Raw genomic sequence first — 14,510 nt, forward strand, 5'->3', positions numbered from 1 at the left:
TGTTAATTGGATTTGTATGATTTTGTGATAAGATCATTGTTGTTGCTGTTTTCAAAGAAGTGGAGGAAAATAGGAAATATGATTTATTATGATATGTATGATTTTGTGATGTTGGGTATAACGATAGAGAATAAGACAAAAGTATGTAAATCTTCTGTATTATGCAGCACTTGATTCGATTTTCTGTAGTGCGCATTCAAATAAAGCAAAAATTTAGAATTTGTTCCGATATTGTAGAGAATTTTCCGGAAACTCGGTTTTCATTTCTTAAGAGAGGGCTTGAGTGATGAACGATGAGGAAATAAGCTGTGAGCCAATGATTTGATTTTTTTATCGTCTAGATGGAAATAAGGAGCATCAAATGGCCAAATCGGCAGATGTGTTCAGTTAATTATATCCGATAAAAGAATTTATTACATATTTGGCTGCTTACTTTAATTTTGAATTCATATTTAGAAGACTCTTTGAAATTTATGATTTCCTTGCTGATTTTTAATTACTGATTTTGCTGATTTTTAATTACTGATTTTGCTGATTTTTAATTATTTTTTATTATTTAACTGTGACCCAATGGTTTGATTTTTTTTATCGTCTAGATGGAAATGACGAGCATCAAATGGCCAAATCAGCAAATGTGTTCAAACAATTATATCTGATAAAAAAAATGTATTACATATTTCTGATTACTTTAATTACATTCATATTTAGGAGGTTCTGCAATTGATGATTTCCTTGATGATTATTAATTATTGATATAAAACAATGAACATTCCAATAAAATATAAAATTTAAATATGACTTTAACTAAACTTATAACTTTAACTTAAATACAACTAACACTTATTTTAATGCAAATGTATCTGCTTTAAAAACTTGGCAATTTAATACCTTCACTTATTACTTTAGAACTATCTCCACTTATTATTGTTTTATTAAAGGGGGAATGCGCTGGTTAATTATAACTATATCCTCGAACGTCTACGTGATGAGAGTATTTTGGTATCACAATGAGCGCTCTTGAGATCATTTATAGTAGCGTTTTTTAAAATAAATATTTGTTTCTATAAATAAACGATTTCCTATTCTGATTCCTCAAGTTAAAATGTTTCTTTCTAGCTTTAGTAAAAGTTTGAACTCTCATACCACAGGATTTGATGAGAAAAGGCGAAAGGTAAACAGTTGAAAAAGTCTTGATTGCAAATACTAAAAATGTATGACAAGGTTTAAACAATCTGAAAATCTTTTGTACTGCCGTACATTTTTCGGGTAAGCATAGTACTAAAAATTGTTTACATTAACATCGATGTCATTAAATACTATTTTTGTCACTCTCCAAGAAAAGCTTCAGAGTTTTGTTGTCAAGGTTTATGTCATTAAAAATGGCCTTGCAATAAGATACATAAACAGGATTTATGTATCAAACTTTTCGTGTGTCAGACAGAATGAAATGAATCCCTTTGGAGTTTGTTTTCCTTCTGACTTTTTTTCGATGAAGCATATAAATTCGATATATGGCTATCAAATTACAGTGTGTCTATAAAATCTGAGTGCCTATTAAAATTATAATAATTTTATTATAATTATTTTAACATGTAGCAATGCTATTTATTTATCTTATTTTTATACGAAGTATGAAAAAGTACAGGGTGTTCAATAATTATTGCCGGGGTTTCCGTACCTCATAACTTTCGAATAAAAAATATTACGCAAAAACCGATTACATATTCGTAAATTACAACTCACAGAATTTTATTAATGATATTAAAGTGTAAAGCTTGCACAATTTGCACTTTGTAGGCATTCAGCTGAAGGCGATTATGTATTCGTAAATTACAACTCAAAGAATTTTACGTGGCAACAATGCGATCTTAGCGCATTTGCAGTCTGGGTAATTAGCCACGAAGGGCAGCCATGTGCAAATTCATTAATCTTTTTAGTACCATTAATAAAATTCTTTGAGTTGTAATTTACGAATACGTAATCGCCTTCAGCTGAATGCCTACAAAGTGCAAATTGTGCAAGCTTTGCACTTTAATATCATTAATAAAATTCTTTGAGTTGTAATTTACGAATACGTAATCGGTTTTTGCGTAATATTTTTTATTCGAAATTTATGAGGTACGGAAACCCCGACAATAATTAATGAACACCCTGTATTGTAATCGTCAAAACGATTCGAACTCGAAATTTGTGGACAAAATTGTGGACAAAATCTACCCCCTACATTTTCTGTAGGTGCGTCTGTGTACATGTGGGCAGAATAACTCAAAACGTAATAAACTAGAGGGAAGAAATTTAGAATATCATTTCTTTATCATAAATTTTTGACCTACTCAGCCAAAAGGTTAAATGAAAGGTTTAATTTTAGGTATACGAATGCCTTCACTCAAAAACGCAAAAATTTACATAATTGAAATTTTTTAAGTTGCACTGAAAGCAAAACTATATATAGATTTGTATTTCTAAGTTCAGTTGGTCAAAAAAAGTTGCAAAAAAAGTAATTTTCTTCCCCATGCGACGAAACGCAACAAAAAAACGCGTCACATTTTAAGTGCGCGAGAAAGTAGAAACTACAATAGGACTTTCTAGCTGGCTTCCTCAGATGCTTTGAGTTATTTTTCAGAATGATTCTTCATCCACTGGTTCCTTAGAAGATAAATTGTATTATTTTTAAATTTTTTCATGCACTTAATATGGAATTTCTGCATCTCTAACTCCCACGGTGAATAACATACTTTACTATCTTGTCTATTCAAAAGTAGGATAAAGTCGTTTTTAAATTAATTCAGCATAAAAATAAATACACCTAATTTTCTAATCACTTTTAGGAGTAGTTTTTATCACACTTACTTACTAAGCTATTATATTTCAAATTGAAATTTATTCGCAAACTGTATTTAGCAGTATTACAGCAACTAATCATTTTAAATCATTACAGATACAATCTTTCACCTAAATTCTTTATGATTTGAAAACAGATATTCTTTTTGAATTTTATTTACCTGTTTTATGTTAAATTAGAAAACGTCAAAAAATTGAATGTATCAAGCATTGTTATTTTTATAGGAATTATTTTTACAACACATTCTTACGAAATTATATCCATTTTAAATTGTATTCGAATTTCTTAGACATCCTGTGTTAAACAATATCCAAGACAGTAAAGAGCAAATCATATCGAATTATTATTGAAGTATAATAAAAATCTTTTCACTCTGATTTCTCATTCTTTGTGAATAGGAAACTGATTTTCTTTTCGAAATTTTTTTTTTCTATTTTAAGTTTAATAAGAAAATAGCAGAGATATAAAATATTATTTTTTGCATACTTTTTTTTTAACTTTTGATTTACATTTGCAAATTTTCCGCCCGCGGGAATTATTTCTAAAAAAAAATCAGGTAGTAGCTGGTTGGTTTTTTGATTTTAGACAGAATTTCAACAGTTTGATAGAAAACCAAAATTATATCATTTAGCTTGTTACACTAGCATCGTGTTATATGAGCATTGTTTTCCTAAATGACCTGTATGCATCACTCTATTCCTTCTCATAACAACATTTAGGTCGAACTGAAATGTCTTCTCGCACTAGTAGTCATGATGAAGGGAATAATTTAAAACACGGCTCTTTTCTCTGGTAACAACTTCCTGGTTTGAACAGAAAACACACTTGACCCTTGGATTAATACCGCTAAATGCTAGATTATGGATGTTCGTAGTTTCAAACAAATAATGACACAATATGATACACGTTTTTACAACAGATTATTTAGTTCAATAAAATGTGATAGCTTCCTTACGTGTGTGCGGTATAACCCTTCATTACCCCACAGCCCTTTAAAGGACATTTTTTAAAAAATAGTGTTGCGTTAAAATACTTTTAGAATTGATTATGAAAAAAGTGATGAAAGTGATTTAAGGAATGAAATTCAATTATCTTACAAATTAATTTTATTTGCTTATTAATTTGCAGAATTTATGATTAATTATCAAATTGAGACACATTTTTACGGTGTCAGATAAGAAATTGTAACATTTAGGTGTTTGTTCCTTTAAAAAATTTTAGTAAGAACTTACGGAAACTTAGTTTTAAGCTTTAGATTTTGCCCCTTCACTTTCTCAAAACAAAAATAATGCTATTAATTAATTGCTCATTAACTTGATTGTTCAAACTACATTATGTGGTGAAAGTGAATGTTAATATTTTTGTGATTCTTGAAGTTATTAACGGATAGAAGTTATAACCAGAGGTGGTAAAATAGTTTGATGAATTCATTGACTATTTTAATCAGGGAAATATCATCTACATTTAAAAACTGATAAATTTTATGGTAATTATGGATAACAAATTCTCATAGTCTTAGAAAAAGTTAACTTACCGAAGATAGGAATATTTATATTAAATAAAATTACAATTATTAAGTGTTCATATTTATATTTAAGATGTGTAGAGTGTACAATTTTTCTTGAATGCTGAAAAAATCATGAGAAATTTCGAATTTAATCAGAATTAATCAGCGCTACTATTCTGCATTTAGATAAATGTGTAATTTAATTTCAACAATTTTGTACATTCTTGAGCCTAATAAGAGCATAAAATAAATTACAATGTTTCTTAAATTCACTTAAAATTATCCGATTATGCACAAAATACTTTTCTAAGTAAAAAAAATTCCGTATTAAAGAATTGAAAAATCATTAAATCAGATAATTATTTTATAAAAAAACATTCGTCATTTCAGTTTACAGCTTACTTAGTAATATATAAGGTATCAGATCAGGATAATTCATCAGCCCTTTACGAAAAAGACTGAAAAATTTGTTATTTTCGCTAGTATGCTTCTATGTTTTAGTAACAAATGTTTGACATTTTTGGCATAAGACGGTGTTGGTTATAATCAAAATGCTGAAAATCACACGATGAAGATTACATGCACAAACAATTATTGTAAGCCAACAGCAGTAGTATCATAGAGATTATTGTTGTAAGGGAGCAGGTAATTCAGTTTGACGAATTAAATTCATGCACAAATTTATGATTTTTTTTACTGCTTTAGACGAGTTGCACGGGAAAAAAAACTCTATATTTCTAAGGTGGTTCGTGGTCTCATCGAAATGGTTGTATTTCGAATTTTTCAGGAATCTTTTCTCATTGCATTAGGCTACCTGTTTCCCATCGGCTATGTTATGAAATGAATGTTCATTGAAAATTCAAGAAAAAGTATTCAGTTTCGTACGCACATTAAGCAAATATCTAAAAAATGTGCAACAAACAGTCAAATAGTAAAACGAACACACCTTTAGTTTTTGAAACTTGGACAGAATCGAAATGCTTTTAACTAAATTATAGTAGGTTGATGACAATCTATCCTGCTTCACGTTTTACATCAGTATTAGCAAAAGTAGAAAAATTCATAATACTAAAATTTGAAAGTGGTGAAGACGAAAAATAGTGTATGGCCCCTTTTTAAAAGGCAAGATATTTGGAAGAGAACATTTCTAATATTTTCTGCTGATTTATGCTCAGCTTAACATTTCTTTGTGTAATTCTGTTTACATAAACAAATACTTCATTTTATTCTGAAATCTTGCATTAAAACCTCTATTAAAAATATTAAAATTTGATAGCCAGCCTGACACAAGCACATAACAGTGTTTGCATCAGGCCCAAAGCTCTTCAATGTGGAAAGTGAGTCATTTAATTTATTATACATCAGATTAGTTCATTCACAGAACGCCAAAAAATATTTATTGAAAGAAATTAAGAGTTTTTTTTTTTATCATTGTACTTACATCTAAAAATAAAAGTAGACATATGTTATCTTATTAATAAATTTATCTATGCATAATATATATATATATATATATATCAATTTAAAGAATCCCTTCTGAATTCAGCCCGTCCTTTGTCCCAAAAGTTGAATTTCGCTTTAAATGTTTCTATTGTTTCATTGTTAAATGCATACATAAAATTGAATATGGGCATCCAGTGGAAATAAGTAAACAGACACGACTGTGAGTTTCTGCAATGACATGTTGTTCCAATTTTTGGAGACCGACCTGTTGTACTGCTGAATTGGTGCCTGAGGCGTGTCTACAGGGTTTCCAGCAGAGACATGCTTCAACGCTTTGGAAGTTTCGCTCGTTTTCACTTTCAAACTAACTGCAGCTACGCGAGTTTGACTTCAACATCTGTCGAACTGAATCGAATCCCTCCGGAATACAACAGGAAGGAAATTAAAGTGAAGTTTCACTGCATGAGGTAATATCTCATTATAATTATGTAAGAAAGTTTTGCTTTTCTCATTTCTTTCATTCGATACGTAAAAATATTTATAATTTAGCTAAAATAAAAGATATAAGCATATTCTTTTGTAAATGCTATCTGAAATTTAGAATTACTTTTATATTAGAAATTTAAATGCTTTTTATTTATATTTTACATTTCCGGTCTATATATTTTGTTTTTTTTTCTCTCTTTTCATTTACTGTTTTGCTTTCACCTCTCTTGTTTTTCTCATATACTAATTACACCTCAGTTTATATTTCTAAATTTTCGAATAAATTTAGCGCTCAAGTCTTTCGTTCAGTGAACATTTCGATCAATTTGTTTGAAAAATCGTAAATACTATTTAATTTGCTTAAGTTAAACTTTAGAAATTATTATGCCCTTACTGTGCCATTCCTTCCAATAAACAGAAAAGTTATGAAACAATAACAAACTAGAAATACTTTTTTGAAGTTAATAAATGATTTTAGTATTTAAATTTAAAAAAAAAAATGTTCTTATTGACCCCAAAATAAGAATACTCATTTAAAGTCATAACCACATCGATAAATATATTGCTTCGAATTACCTAGTAGTCGAATTTTTATTTAAAAAAAGAAGCAGAAATACTTAAGATACATTTAATTACGAAAATCAGAAAAATTACTTAAAAAATTATTATTCGTTTTATTTCTTAATTTTTATGTTTAACATTAATAAGAATTGGTCTGAAAGGCACAGGCTGCAATGTAAGAAATAAATATATTTCATTAAAAATAAAAACTTCTTGAGAATTTAATTAGACACGTGCTAGCAAGAGATATGAACTTTAAATCTATTAAAATTTCCCAATCTTTTAGAATTAGATTTCTCAACAGCTTAAGTATGCATAAGTAATTTGTGTTTAAGTAATTGCATAATGTTAAGTATATTGCATAATTTCAGGCAGTTAATGTAACGCACAGTTATTTTGGAAAGAAAGTTCATAAATCAAATAAAACATATTAAAGCTCAAACGCAGTTATAACAATAAAAAAACATCTTAAAATTTCTTAGAAATTATCTTAATATTAAATTCTCAACATACAACATATAGATAAACACATAAGTGTAGTAGTAGTGAGATACACATAAGTGTAGCTCAAGAATTTGTTATATTAATGTAATCTATAATAACAAACAATTTTTAACCTGGATGATTGTATTACTCGGACTATTTAATTTCAAACTCGAAGAAAAATATATATTCCAGCTAGTAAGCAACTGTTTTAAAATATTGATAGCCAATTTTAGTGAGTAGCTACTTGATAATTTTTTTTCTAAGACGATTGTCTGCCATTTCTAAATAATTGATTCGTAAATGCTCCTCCAATATTTAAAAATATATATATTAAAATTTAAATGATGATTAATGATTGCAAAAACCATAATCATAAAGAGTATTTGTATAAGTTTATGTTTAATGTCGTGTTTCGAATCTTGTAGATTTGTTAAGTTTTATCGGGTTTGTCTTTGATGGTATTCTTCAGAACTTAGAAAATAACTATTTTTATAGAATATTTTTTTCGGTAGAAAAAAATTAGCGTAATTAACAAAAGTAATTAATATATACAAGAGTTAATATGATTATAATGCATACACATAAAAGTGCCCTTTTATACAATTTTTGATCTTATATTTGGACTTCGCACAATATAAATGTATATATGCACAATATAAACAATCTCTTCAGCAAAAATTAATAACAATTTATTTATTACGTTAATTAATGCTTAAAAATATGCTGGCATTCTTTTGGGAGAAAGAGTGTAAAAGTCTGTTTATACTATGAAAATACTGCCATTAATTTGTATATTTCCCCACGCCATCGTATTTTAGAAATATTTAGGGGTATTTAGTTAATTTTATTTCAGAAACAACCAAGATATTTTTCAAATTCCTATTTTTAGAAAAAAAAAGTGTATTTTTTTTCTATATTTATAAGTAGTTTTTTTAAATATTTTTTATTTTTTCTGAGAGCTGTATCGGCTAAAACTAAATGTATCTACTTAACATCTAAATGTATCTACTTAACATTTCATCGGTTAAAAAGAATTACTTTTACTTCCATTTGATTTCGTCTTGTAAAACAGCAGATTTAGAAATGAAATCGAATTCCCGGATAACCTGTGATGCAAAAAAATAATTCAGCAAATAATTGGTTTCCCAACATAATTTCGATGCTTTCTCATCGTGAAAAATCTGTATTATAGAGAAGTGTAAGTGAATTAAAATAGCTAAGAATACAAAAACGTCGGAATGAAATTAAAGAAGAATTCAAACAGATTCGTTGCATAATGAAAAATTCGCAAACAATCTATACATATACAGCAGGAGTCTTGATCTGAGTTATCAGAAAATAATGCGAAAATAACTCGGATTTAGTAGCTTACTCAAGATTTATCAAAATCATGAGTTTGGATTTTTGACCATTGCAATACAGTTTACCTCTAGATGTATGCGGGAAACTAAAGCAGAAAATTAAAGTTATGACATATATGTTATACTATAGTATAGAGAAGTGAAATCATCTACACGTTAATTGGAGCTTTCCATGTATTTTTTGAGCAAGACGAGTGAAATTCTTAAGTTTCTCTTCACGATATCTTTATCAGCCAATACACAAAGAAACTAAAAATGTTTTCTTGAACATCTATTCGTACAACGGAAAATGCTACTCTGCTCTTGTTGATTGAAAGCGATCAAAATAAAATTTAAACTGATATTATTTCATATAATTATGAATATTCAGCAGTGGATTTTTTTTATGATCGAATAAAGTAACGTGTTAATGACAATCAAATCTTCTTTAACATTTCATTGGTCTTTACTTGCAAAAATAAGACCTTATCTCAAAAGGAGTTTTCAGTGAATGTTTGTCTTCATTTGCATTCGAAAGAGAGGATAAAAAACATTCTTAGTGGTGCTCCACTTCTATGCTTTCAGAATGCCGGATGAAATATCCTTTGATGGTTGGCTTCAGAAGACAAAGATTCTGAAAGAACAGGAACTTTATGGAAGATACACGAAATACAATGGTTCACAGTGAAATTAACTAATTGAAGCTAGATTCACTGGAGCTGAACGGTTGAAATGTGCAAAGCATTTAATAACTAAGGAACTGGAAATGCAACACGTGTACCGGCACGTTTTTAATATGCTAAGCGGAAGGCTTTAAAGACTAATTAAATTCAATAATTTGTTGCAATAAATGAAGTAAATTTCGAATGTATCTTATAACTGATCAGGCAGAAAAGCAATGTAAACTCTGTGACCTTCTGCTTTTAACAAATGGAATGGAAACTTGTTACTAAATATCACCGAATTTTTTAAAAGGTCTTTAAAAATATCGCCTTTCATCATTTAAATTTCGTTATCACAGTTTAATATCAGAATAATATTAGCAAAACTTTTACTAAAATTCAAATAAGAATTTATTGGCTTGGAGTATATTACAGCTTTCAATTATCGACTTTTACTTATTTCAGATGCATATAATAGTAGACTTATTTTAAATAATAATGTCAATTACATTTATATTGCCCAAATATGAATCGTTATTTTGTCCGACTTTATTGAATATATTCTTTTACTCTTATCTTTTATGATTTAAGATTTTTAACATGTACCTTTTCTTTCGTGAATCAACTTTCTCTTCTATAAAGTTTAACCTAACTGCTTCTTACGCCATTAAATGTCAGACAAATAATCAATCTATATAAATTTGCATTACCATGCGATATTAGCTTTTTCGATTTTTAGACAAACTAGTTTATAATGTAAGATATTTATAATAAATATTTTTACCGAGAGTTTGAGTATCTTCCTATTGTTCTGGCTGTAAAAATTTGGGAATGAGTGATGAAAAACTTTTATTCGCTTATCGTTAAAAAAATACTGAGTAATTTTTGTATTGACAAGATATTGTATTAATGCGTTATGGAAAAATGTTGTCTCCCTTATTTGTTGACTTTGTAATAGTTTTATAGATTTTTTTTATGCTAGCCAAAAGCTGCCATAAATAATAACTTTCCCTATATTTGTTTTGGGATAGCTTCCAATATGATTTTGTAGACTTTTACACGTCTGGATTTTAATAAAAGTTACGCTAAGTATTTTATGGAGACAGTGAAACAGAATACTACAATTTTCCCTTGCCTTCATACTATTTTATGGAACACACCTTCTGTTTGATTAGGTATTTATAAATTTATGGAATTTCGAGAAATCTCTCGAATGATCAGTATGTTTGATATGAAAGAAAGTGTAGCAGTTTTCAACATTCATCTGTAAGACAATGTTATCATATGAACTGAATGTCATGACTTGGATTTTACACGCTCACGGAAAAATTATGCTTTGAATTTTTTTAATATATTTAATAATTCGTAGGAGCCATTAATTTGCTTTTGATATTTTAACCACTATCTTGTAAAGGCACTTTCTAAGATTTCAGAACCGTTCCTATATTACATTTCGAATCAAAATCTTTGATGAATGTTTTTCATGAAATACTTTAATGAAAGTAATCTGCCTTTTTCCGAAAATGTAACTGGAAAAAAGTCGAAATAACTAATGACTTATATAATAATAGCGGGAATTACTTCACTTATTCTATTCATGGGCAGTAAGTTTTAAAAAGGTTTTTTTTTTTTTCGTTCTACATGGCAGATAAAGTGCTGACAATAATTATAAACTTTATCCTGCATAAAAATAATTTTAATATATTTCATTTTGTTGATTATCTGAATTTCAATTACCTTATTTTTAAAATTAATATTTCAAATATAAATTATTCAACATCTTCCTTGTTTTACATCCAATTTAATAAATTTTACTGTTTTGCTGAATTAATAAATAAATAACGGAAGTGCAATGGTGTTTTACTAAGCCGAAAATCGATTAATTTCCCCTATCACTTTATCTTAAGCCAGAATAGATTTCCGAGAGAGATTATACCAGCGCAGTTAGAGAATATTTCTTCGAAACTTTTGCTGAAACCTGTATGACTGGAAGTGAAATGCTCTAATTAGATTACGAAAATTAATATATAAACTAATTAGGTGGCTGCTTCTACTTAAATTGTTAACAATTTCTAAGTTTTGGCAAGGCAGTTACTAGTTTTACATTGCAAGATCTTGCTATTTGTGTACATTCTCGTATGCATAAATATTTCAACCCCTGGGTTATCAGATCCCAAATCATTATGAAAAGAAACATCGTGTTTCGCTCTTATGAAGTGGACAGGAAACTCTTAAAATAGATAAGAGAAGTATATTTCCAAAAGCAATGCGAGCTTTACCCCCAGCTTCTTAAATAAGACTAAGGGTAAATAGTTACTTTTATTTCATATCGGTGGAGGATAAAGTGCAATTTCAGTGTAAGAATATGAACCCCTTTAACACTGGAATGAAAACTTGGAAGTCTTTATGACCCCACTCTCCCTATTATGAGATTCACTCCTTCAAAGACACATAATTATATCCTCTTACATCTTAAGACCTTGAATGAGATGAAGACCGAGTATCATCCGTTCAGGAGCTGTCTGTTTTGGTGTACCAGAAAGCTTTCAAACCTCATGAACCAAGCTAAGTTCAAGAACGAGACAAATTTAACCCTAATACCTTGGGTTTCAACATTCCAATCGTCTCCAGCAGAATTCATTGTTACTAGATTTAAAACAATAAAGAAGTCTAACATGGATGACATAATTAATCTAACTTGATAATTAGGGTATGATCGTTCTTTTCACTTTTAATTTGCAAATGATGGATTAACTGCAACCAGAACTCAAATTTGTAAGTCAAATTTTGATTTGTAAAGAGCCCGTTGGCATTTTAATAAATAATAATAAAAACTCTTGTATGATTTCTGACAACACAAAATACATCACCTATCAAAACATAACTTTCGATTAGGGATTGAAAATTCGGACCAAAAGCTCAATACCGGTATTCGGTATTTTTTAGATCTTAATACCGTGATACCGGTTTTAATACCGGTAGTAGAAATTTTAGAAAAAGAAAGAAAACACAAGTGTTTCTTTGTTTTATTTGCCAGTTTTATTAGAGAGTGTAAAATATCTCAAAAAATAATTTGTAACTTATAAATTATAACAGTGTATAAAGAATCACAAAAAAGTAAAGGAACATCTTATTTATTTAAATCACAAAAAAGTGTAAATATCACTATTCAGCTTGTGGTATTATTACAAATTTTTGAAATGTGATCTTAAAAAACATAATGCATCAATTGTACTGTCATTAAGCCTGGAACGTAATTTTGTGCAAAAATTACCAGCTATCGAAAACGCTCTTTCGGCATCTACGCTAGTTGGTAGTACTGTTAGCAATGCGCGATATACTTTTTCCAAGTATTTACCTCTAAATCCCTCATCTTAAAATAAAGCGGGTTCTCATCGGTTGGTTTTGGATATAGCTGATTTCTGTATTGTATTTTGGTTTGTTGAAATTTTTTTTATTTATCGCTAATTCTAATTTTTGTTCAAGAGACAATTTCTTTTCACTATCGACATTAGTGTCATCATAATTTTCGATAACTACACCGAATTCTTCTGAATGTGGATAGGTTTGTGGGTAAGATTTTTAGAAAATTTACTATAAACGTGATCAGATTTGAATTGGTTAGTCTCTTTTTTTCATTTTCATTTTTAAAATTATTATAATTATGTAAATACCATAAGACTTTTTCTATTTCTGTATACCTTTCTTCTGAGTGATTTTTCAATGTAATATATAATTCTTCAGGAAATGATGTGTGCTGTTCTTTCAGTGACTGCAACATGAAATTTATTGTTGCATTAGCTGCTAATAAATTAGAATCCCTCCGACATACTGCTTCAATAGCCAGTTTTATTGGAAGTAGAGCTGATACATTTTTGGATATTAAGTCGAATTCACTATCTGAAAAATTAATATGCAGGTTTAAGTCAATTATTGCTTTTTGGATTGGATTTCTCAGTTTCAAAAATCGTTCCATCATTAGGAGTAAACTGTTCCAACGTGTTTTTGAATCTAATATTAACTTATATTCTGTTTTATTTTCAGTTAATATATATTTTTGTAGGGGAACGTTTAAATATCTTAACAATTTTTCGAATTTAATAAATTATAGGAAGCAATTCTTGATGGGTTAATATTTCATCCTCATTAGCAATATCTTCTTCAACAATTGCATTGTCATTATCTTCATTGTCAATATCACTCTAACTCACTCTCTCTTCAAAGTCGGAATCCAAAGTTGCTATATCCACAGTATTTGAATTCTTCTGCTCTTTATTTTTTTGGTATAATATATCTATTACTCCTAATTGAATTCCATGAGCATAGCACAATTGCTGATTTGCACCAATAAACTTTCCAACTTTTTTCATAACTGTTGCTCCATCAGTCGTTATGGATAGAATATCTTCTTTCAGGGACAATCCATGTTTCACTAATTTAGATTTAAGCACTTCCATACATTTTTCGGCCTGCCTACTTCCCGAGACATGTGTAAGTCCTATATTTCAATTTTTTTTTCTGAATGAATATTTTTATTTAAATAGCGTTTATTTCTTACACTTGGCCATTCATCAAATGTAAGACTAAATTTTTCACCATTTACTTTTAATTGTATTAGCTCGTGTTTCAAAGAACTGCGAACATCGTTACTGTAATTTATAACAGTTCTTATAGTGTTTATCGATGTTGGTAGATTTTTTAAATCTCTGGCGGATAGTGATTTTCTTAATTCAGTAGAACTGCAAAACACTCGAAATGGCAAGCCATCTAATGCTATCATCTTACTAATAATTTCATCCAAATTATCGTTTTTTTTTTTCAAAATAATCTAAAATCCCTGATGGCTTGGGCTTAGAAACTGGGCTTAAATTTGTATCTTCATCGCAATTAGATTCTTTCCTCTTTAACAAATTTGTATCATGTTTCGTTTTTAAATGTGTATGGAGTTCGCTTGTACTTCCTTCATTCACTTTAATAACTCTTGAACATTTTTTACATTGTGCCACCATATTCTTTTCATCATATAAATAATGAAACCAAACCGAAGTATTATCAACTGATTTTTTTATGTTCTTTAAAATTATTCTTATTCATTATTATGGGTAATTATGTATGAGTATATATATAAGTAACCAATCTAAAGTAAGAATAGTTTGAAAACGAAACTAAAATGAAAACGAAAC

At 28.7% G+C, this 14,510-nt stretch overlaps 1 protein-coding gene across 1 annotated transcript in view; it reads left to right on the top strand.

Annotated features, from left to right (window-relative positions):
- The first annotated feature begins 6,161 nt into the window (after nt 1-6,161).
- The window catches only part of LOC129960665 (alpha-tocopherol transfer protein-like), a 56,207-nt gene continuing 47,858 nt past the window's right edge, over nt 6,162-14,510 (top strand). Inside the window, exon 1 of the mRNA XM_056074220.1 lies at nt 6,162-6,259. The gene's annotated coding sequence lies outside the window, so the exon portion shown is untranslated. The remainder of the gene's footprint in view (nt 6,260-14,510) is intronic.

Source organism: Argiope bruennichi, chromosome X2 (genome assembly GCF_947563725.1).
Source record: "Argiope bruennichi chromosome X2, qqArgBrue1.1, whole genome shotgun sequence".
NCBI classification, from domain to species: Eukaryota; Metazoa; Arthropoda; class Arachnida; order Araneae; family Araneidae; genus Argiope; species Argiope bruennichi.